Source organism: Entelurus aequoreus, linkage group LG01, assembly GCF_033978785.1.
Source record: "Entelurus aequoreus isolate RoL-2023_Sb linkage group LG01, RoL_Eaeq_v1.1, whole genome shotgun sequence".
Lineage (NCBI taxonomy): Eukaryota > Metazoa > Chordata > Actinopteri > Syngnathiformes > Syngnathidae > Entelurus > Entelurus aequoreus.
This window is the reverse complement of record NC_084731.1, coordinates 44212708-44219631: the sequence shown is the minus strand read 5'-3', so window position 1 is coordinate 44219631 and position 6924 is coordinate 44212708.

Genomic DNA, 6924 nt, shown 5'->3' with positions numbered 1-6924 from the left:
TCCCATGATATAAACAGTGTGCCTGCCCAATCACGTTATTCCATACGAGGCGTCCGGCATACCGCCGATGAGCATGGTGCAGATGGAGAAGATCTTCTCGGCGTCCGTGTTGGCGCACACGTTGCCAAAGCCGACGCTGTTCAGGCTGCTGAGGGTGAAACAGAGGGCAGCGATGTACGAGCTGCGCACCGACGGGCCGCCGACCGTGTTGTTGACGTAGGGCATCTCCAAGCGTTTGCCCAGCTCATGGAGCCATTCTCGGGGAAGAGACGGGAGGACAACAGGGTGACAAGAACTAAATCATCCAGACTAGAGATAAATTGTATTATGTTTATCTTACCTAAAAATAAATATATTTATTAATTAAAAAACAAAAAAAACGAAATACATTTTTACTATATTTTGCTAAAAACATCAAAATTAATTGTATTTTTATTTGTATTTTTCCTGACTCCTTATTACAGCCAGCCATAGAATTATACATTAAAATATACATATTTGAAATAATTAATTTTAAATGATCATAATAATTCACTTAAAATAAACATATTTAATTATTAAAATAATTGTTTATCAACAACTTTAGCATTTTATTCATTACCTTTTGAAGCTCTCAGAAGCCAAGTTATGTTATATTTATGCTAGTTTGAAGTATCAATTATCTAAACACAGTTTTGTTTGCACATTTTCAGGATGTATATATATATATATATATATGTATATATTGTAATGGCAATCTTCACCTTCAAATGTTCCAATTTATTGTCATTACTCAACAGGTTTGAGGGAGTGATCCTACGCAGTAGCAAACATTGTATATGAAGTGAGGTCCAGTCGGAAATCCAGTTTATGCATATTTATTAACGAACTTGCAGGGTGAATGAAACATACCAGGGATTATTGCAGTGATATTGTGTTATATGTTCTCCTGCCTGTTGCTGTCTGCTGCTGTCTGCTGCTGCTGCTGCTGTGGTTTGCTGTTGTCTGCTGCTGTCTGCTGCTGGTAAGAACGGTTTGTGCTCCCACACCTGAGTCCTTCCTCGTTTGGCTCACCTGTGCTCCTACATATGCCTTCCCCCCTGCACTGCTCAACCAAAAAGCCCGCCACCTAGTGACAAAATAAAGTAATGCCAACACAAAAATAAAGATGCCTTAAATGGCTCCAACATATATATATATATATCCAACATATATATATATATATATATATATATATATATATATATATATATATATATATATATATATGAAATACTTGACTTGGTGAATTCTAGCTGTAAATATACTCCTCCCTTCTTAACCACGCCCACAACCACGCCCCCCCCCCCCCCCCCCCCACCTCCCAAAATCGGAGGTCTCAAGGTTGGCAAGTATGACGGGACTGTTATGATTTTGCTTAGTAGTTTTGATGACCCGCCTTATCGTTCTTCTGATTGGCCAGTTCGTAAGGTTTCACCCTAAGTTTAGCCAATTGTGACTCATCATACGAACACCAACCAATCATCATGGATTTTCTCCGTAAGTATGGATCTTCTCATTCATCCAGGTCATTGTATTTTCTCCATATTTTTTGGGGGCCGGGATTCACAGTCCATTTTCTGTCTTTGTAGCTTGTAGCTTTGACGTAAGCTACTTTGCTACACGGGTCTAAAAGTAGCTAAGCTACAGGAAAAGCTACTCGTTAAAAAAGTAGCTAAGCTACTGGAAAATGTAGTTAAGCTACGTAGCTTAGCTACATGTAGCTTGTTACTTTCCATCACTGTCTGCGTAACATTCTGAGTTGTCTTGGAGAAATTCACAGAAATTTGACCATGACTGCTGTCGTGGTATGGGTTGTAACGATCAGACGGTTTATGCAAGCAATGTGTTTTATTCCGACCAGCCTCAGTCTAGCATAGGATTCAGTGTGTCACAACATCAAGCGTCATTACCTAACATCCGGTCGGGGACATCCTGTATGCTATTTCAAAATAAAGGCATACCAGATAACACCACATCTCCCTTTCTAGAAAACTAAACAGGCTGTAACAATTACTGCTGTATGTCAGATAATGTAAAAATCTGTAAACCTTTGCATGAAATATAACATATATTCACTCAGAATGGAATAATGCACTCCTAAGACTTCTCAAGAAAAATAACAAAAGCAAACATAGTCAGGCAATATCTTTGGAGGCAAATAGTGTAACCATCAGAACACAAACATTCACCAGTCTTACTTGTTTCACATAGTTTTTTTTCTTTTCACTTTTTTTTCACATTTGTTTCTCTCTACCCCTCCCACAGTTCACAAGTCCAGTCTGTGAGGTTTTCTCACCACTCTGCCACATCTAGTGGTAGGACCATGTAAGTGTGTATGGACGGGTGTAAATGCCTTGGGAGTCTGTGTTGAAGGTGACTTGGGGCGTTCTGGAGAACCCAGTGTGGGATCACCTGGTTGGGGTGGAGTGGTGGGTGTCAGTGTGTGCGGAACAGTCTCTGGAAAAGGGACAAGGTGGTGTCTATTCCTTCTGATGGTGCCTGTAGGGCCGTCCACATGTATGAACGTGGGGCAGAGTGGGATGAAACCACTGTGCCTTGAGACTTTGTATTTGTAATCCACACTGGTTGACCTGGAGTGAGTTGACTCAGATCTCTCACACGGTGTCTTTTGTTGAAACTTGCAGTGTCCTTTACTCTCCTCTCCCTTTCTCTAGCTGCGACGACGGTGCTGTCTGGAAGCTCTGGAGTTAGGAGAGATGGATGCTGGGGCAGTGGAGTGCGCAGTCTTCTGCCCATGAGGAGTTGAGCAGGACTGTAGCCATTTGCGAGTGGTGTAGCTCTACAAGCCAACAGAGCTAGATATGGATCTTTAGCCTTCTTTAGCAGGTTTTTCACGGTCTGCACGTGACGTTCCGCCTCACCATTACTCTGAGCGAACCTAGGGCTACTGGTGGAATGAGTGAACCCATGAACTGCTGCAAAGTTTTTGAATTCTTGACTGGAGTATTGAGCTCCGTTATCACTGAAAAAATGGACCGGAACACCATGCCTGGAGAAGATCGACTTGAGATGCACAATAACATCCTCAGATCGTGTGGAAGTTAGCTTGGCGATCTCTACAAACCTAGAGTAGTAGTCCACTACAAGTAGGTAGGTGTCTTGGTTAAGGCTGCAGCTAACGATTATTTTTCTATCGATTAATCTATAGATTATTTTTTTCGATTAATCGGTTAATCTATAGATTATTTTTTTCGATTCATCTATAGATTATTTTTCCTTTTACCGATTATTTTTTTATTCAAAATGAAGATGAAAAAATAAATGTAGGCCCGTTTTTTCAAAAGGCATGGCTTTTATCTACATAAAAAAAGAAGTATGGCCACTCAGTCAACATTGACAACAACATGACTAAATATTCTGTAACAATGTAAACATTTAAAACTTTTAACATTTAACAAAATTAAAAGTACCTTATTTGCTTTTTAATGTGCAAATATAAAAGTCAACATCCAGTGCAAATCTTAATATTCTGCAATAGTATAAGCATTTCAAAAGTAAAATTATTGCTTATTTTGCTTTAAAATGTACAAAAATAAAGATAAACATCCAATACAAAAAAGTGCAAAACGAAATATTCTGTAACAACAGTGTAAACATTTCAACAAAAGTGAAAGTATTGCTTATTTGCTAAAATGTGCAAAAATAAAGATAAACATCCAATACAAAAAAGTGCCAATCTAAATATTCTGGAGCACTGTAAACATTAAGTATTGCTTTTAAAATGTGCAAATAAACATCCAGTCCAACACAGTACACAATAACCAATTCTACTCATTCCAGTGAGTGACTAACAGTTGTAATGAAGAAAGGTTAGCATGTGTACATGCTCTGGTTCTTTTCTTGTTTACAATATTCCCAGCAGCTGAAAATAGGCGCTCAGAAGGGGTCGATGTGGCTGGAACTGAGAGGTAATTAGCCTTCACCTCAAGCCAGGACTGCGAGTGAGCTGAGCTGCAGTTTATATTTCTAGAAGGTCAACGGGCTCATAGTGATGTTACTAGTAGTTGACTGGGAGGTGTTTATTATCATTTGGGGAGAGTCCGCTGCCTGATGCTCACCTGCTAAACAACTATCTGCTCCACGCTGAAGCGCTGACTACATGCGCTCTGAATACGCACTGCTGATTGGCTGGTAACGCTCTGAATACGCACTGCTGATTGGCTGGTAATGCTTCGTGTGTACCAATCAGATGGTTGTGTGGGTGGGACAATGCTGCGTGCTGAGACAGAGGCAGACGGAGCAAAGCAGATTGTTAACGCTTTAGCTTAGAAACTCGTTCGGTACACCCCCGTACCGAACCGAAAGCCCCGTATCGAAACGGTTCAATACAAAACACGTACCGTTACACCCCTAGCAGATACAAATGACACATTCATGTTTTTGTGTAATGATGACAACGTATGCTCGCGCGGACGATTGACTAGTTGATGGTTTTCTTTTCAAATGTTCGTTCATAGCCGTTGTGCTGCTATGATAGGCCATTTCCGCTCGACACAGTGTGCATACAACAACATTATTAGGCCGTTTATTGAAATACTCCCACACTTTTGACCACTTTTGGCATGCTTTTCCCCCCCCCTCGCTCGCACCGCTCGCATCGTCTGCTTTGATCGTCTGCTTTGATCGTCTGCTTTGCGCTTCGCCATGACGGTAGTGTGACGTAAATATGCGACGCGTCGACGCACAAAAACGGCGTCGACGTATTTACGTAACCGATGACGTCGACTACGTCGACGCGTCATTTCAGCCTTAGTCTTGGTTGAGTGAGAATAAATCAGAACCTACTTTTTGCCATGGTCTCTCTGGGAGCTCACTGGACTTTAATGGCTCCACCGGATTGGCTCGTTTTTTGATGCATGTGTTGCAATTTCTCACCAGCTCGTTTAGTTGGCTGCTCAAGCCTGGCCACCATACAGCCTCTCTGGCTCGCTCTCTGCATCTGGTCATCCCCTGATGTCCCTCGTGAAGTGTGTCGGGGACAGAGTTGCGCATCGCTGTGGGAATAACTAGTCTAGAGCCCCTGAGCAGTAGTCCATCGTGTACTGTAAGTATGATTCTATCAGGCCAGTAAGCCTTCACTGGACCTGTGAGCTTGCTGCGGTCACGCCATCTTTTCTGACAGTATGACATGACCTCTGAGCACACACTGTCTTGCTGCAGTTGCAGGATTATATTTATAGCTAGAATTCACTGAAATTTAAGTATTTCTTTTAAAATAAAATAAATACTTGACTTTCAGTGAATTCTAACTATATATATATATATATATATATATATATATATATATATATATATATATATATATATATATATATATATATATATATATATACATATATATATATATATATATATATATATATATATATATATATATATATATATATATATATATATATATATATATATACTGTATACTATATATATATATATATATATATATATATATATATATATATATATATATATATATATATATATACTGTATATAAATATATATATGTATTTTATTATATATATATATATATATATATATATATATATATATATATATATATATATATATATATATATATATATATATATATATATATATATATATATATATATATATATATATAAAATATAAATATAAATAAAATAAAGACTTGAATTTCAGTGTTCATTTATTTACACATATAAACACATAACACTCCTCTCTACTCATTGTTGCATTTGAAAATGCAATGCTTTGCAGCCAGTAGCACAGCTTTTGAAGGAGCGTAGGTATGGGCAGTGTAATATTCTGGGTTGGAGTCAATAACCAGGCGAGGTGATGAAGTTACGTTTCTTTACTTCATACTTCCGAACCGACGCCCACACTTGCCTATGACAAATTTGTGCTTTGTTTTAAAGATGTGATATTTGGATTTACACTATATGAAAAACATTTGAAAATGAATTTTACCTTAGCAACCTCATTATACTATTGGCTAAGTTTTATATTCATAAATGTACGTTTCTCAATACCCAACCTGTTTTTTGTGCCTTTAAAAAAGATTTAGAACTCTACATTAAAATACTCTCTACCTACCTCTACAACCAAAAAGCTGTGAAAACGATGATGCTGTGCTCCAAATTTGGATTATTTACAGAACTTGTGTGAGCCTATAGCTTTAAATTTTGTTACATATATATATATACAAATTTTTTTGCATTCTTCTTTAGTTGCTTTATTGAGTTTACAAACCCCCTGGTGCTGTTTTGTACTGTTTTTGTACTGTTTCTGTACTTGTTGCGATTATTTATCTTTTTTTTGATTGTATGTAAAGTTAAAGTTAAAGTTAAACTACCAATGATTGTCACACACACACTAGGTGTGGTGAAATTTGTCCTCTGCATTTGACCCATCCCCTTGATCACCCCCTGGGAGGTGAGGGGAGCAGTGGGCAGCAGCGTAGCCGCGCCCGGGAATCATTTTTGGTGATTTAACCCCCAATTCCAACCCTTGATGCTGAGTGCCAAGCAGGGAGGTAATGGGTCCCATTTTTATAGTCTTTGGTATGACCCAAATGTTGAATGTTATAATTAAAGGTTTTGAATAAAAAATAAATAAATAAAAAGACTTCCACACTTGCAGTCAGGGTGCGCAATACAACGTAAACCGTTGGCCAACCAAAAAGTAACCACAGAACACTAGTGTTCTGTGGTTACTTTTTGGTTGGCCAACAAGCGGACGTGACGACAGGCTGTCCTCATCGGGTCGCACGGACCCGGAGGGGGCGTGCCTTAAGTCCGGCTGGAAATCGGGAGAAATTCAGGAGAATGGTTGTCCCGGAACATTTTCGGGGGAGGCACTGAAATTCGGGAGTCTCCCGGAAAATTCGGGAGGGTTTGTAATGA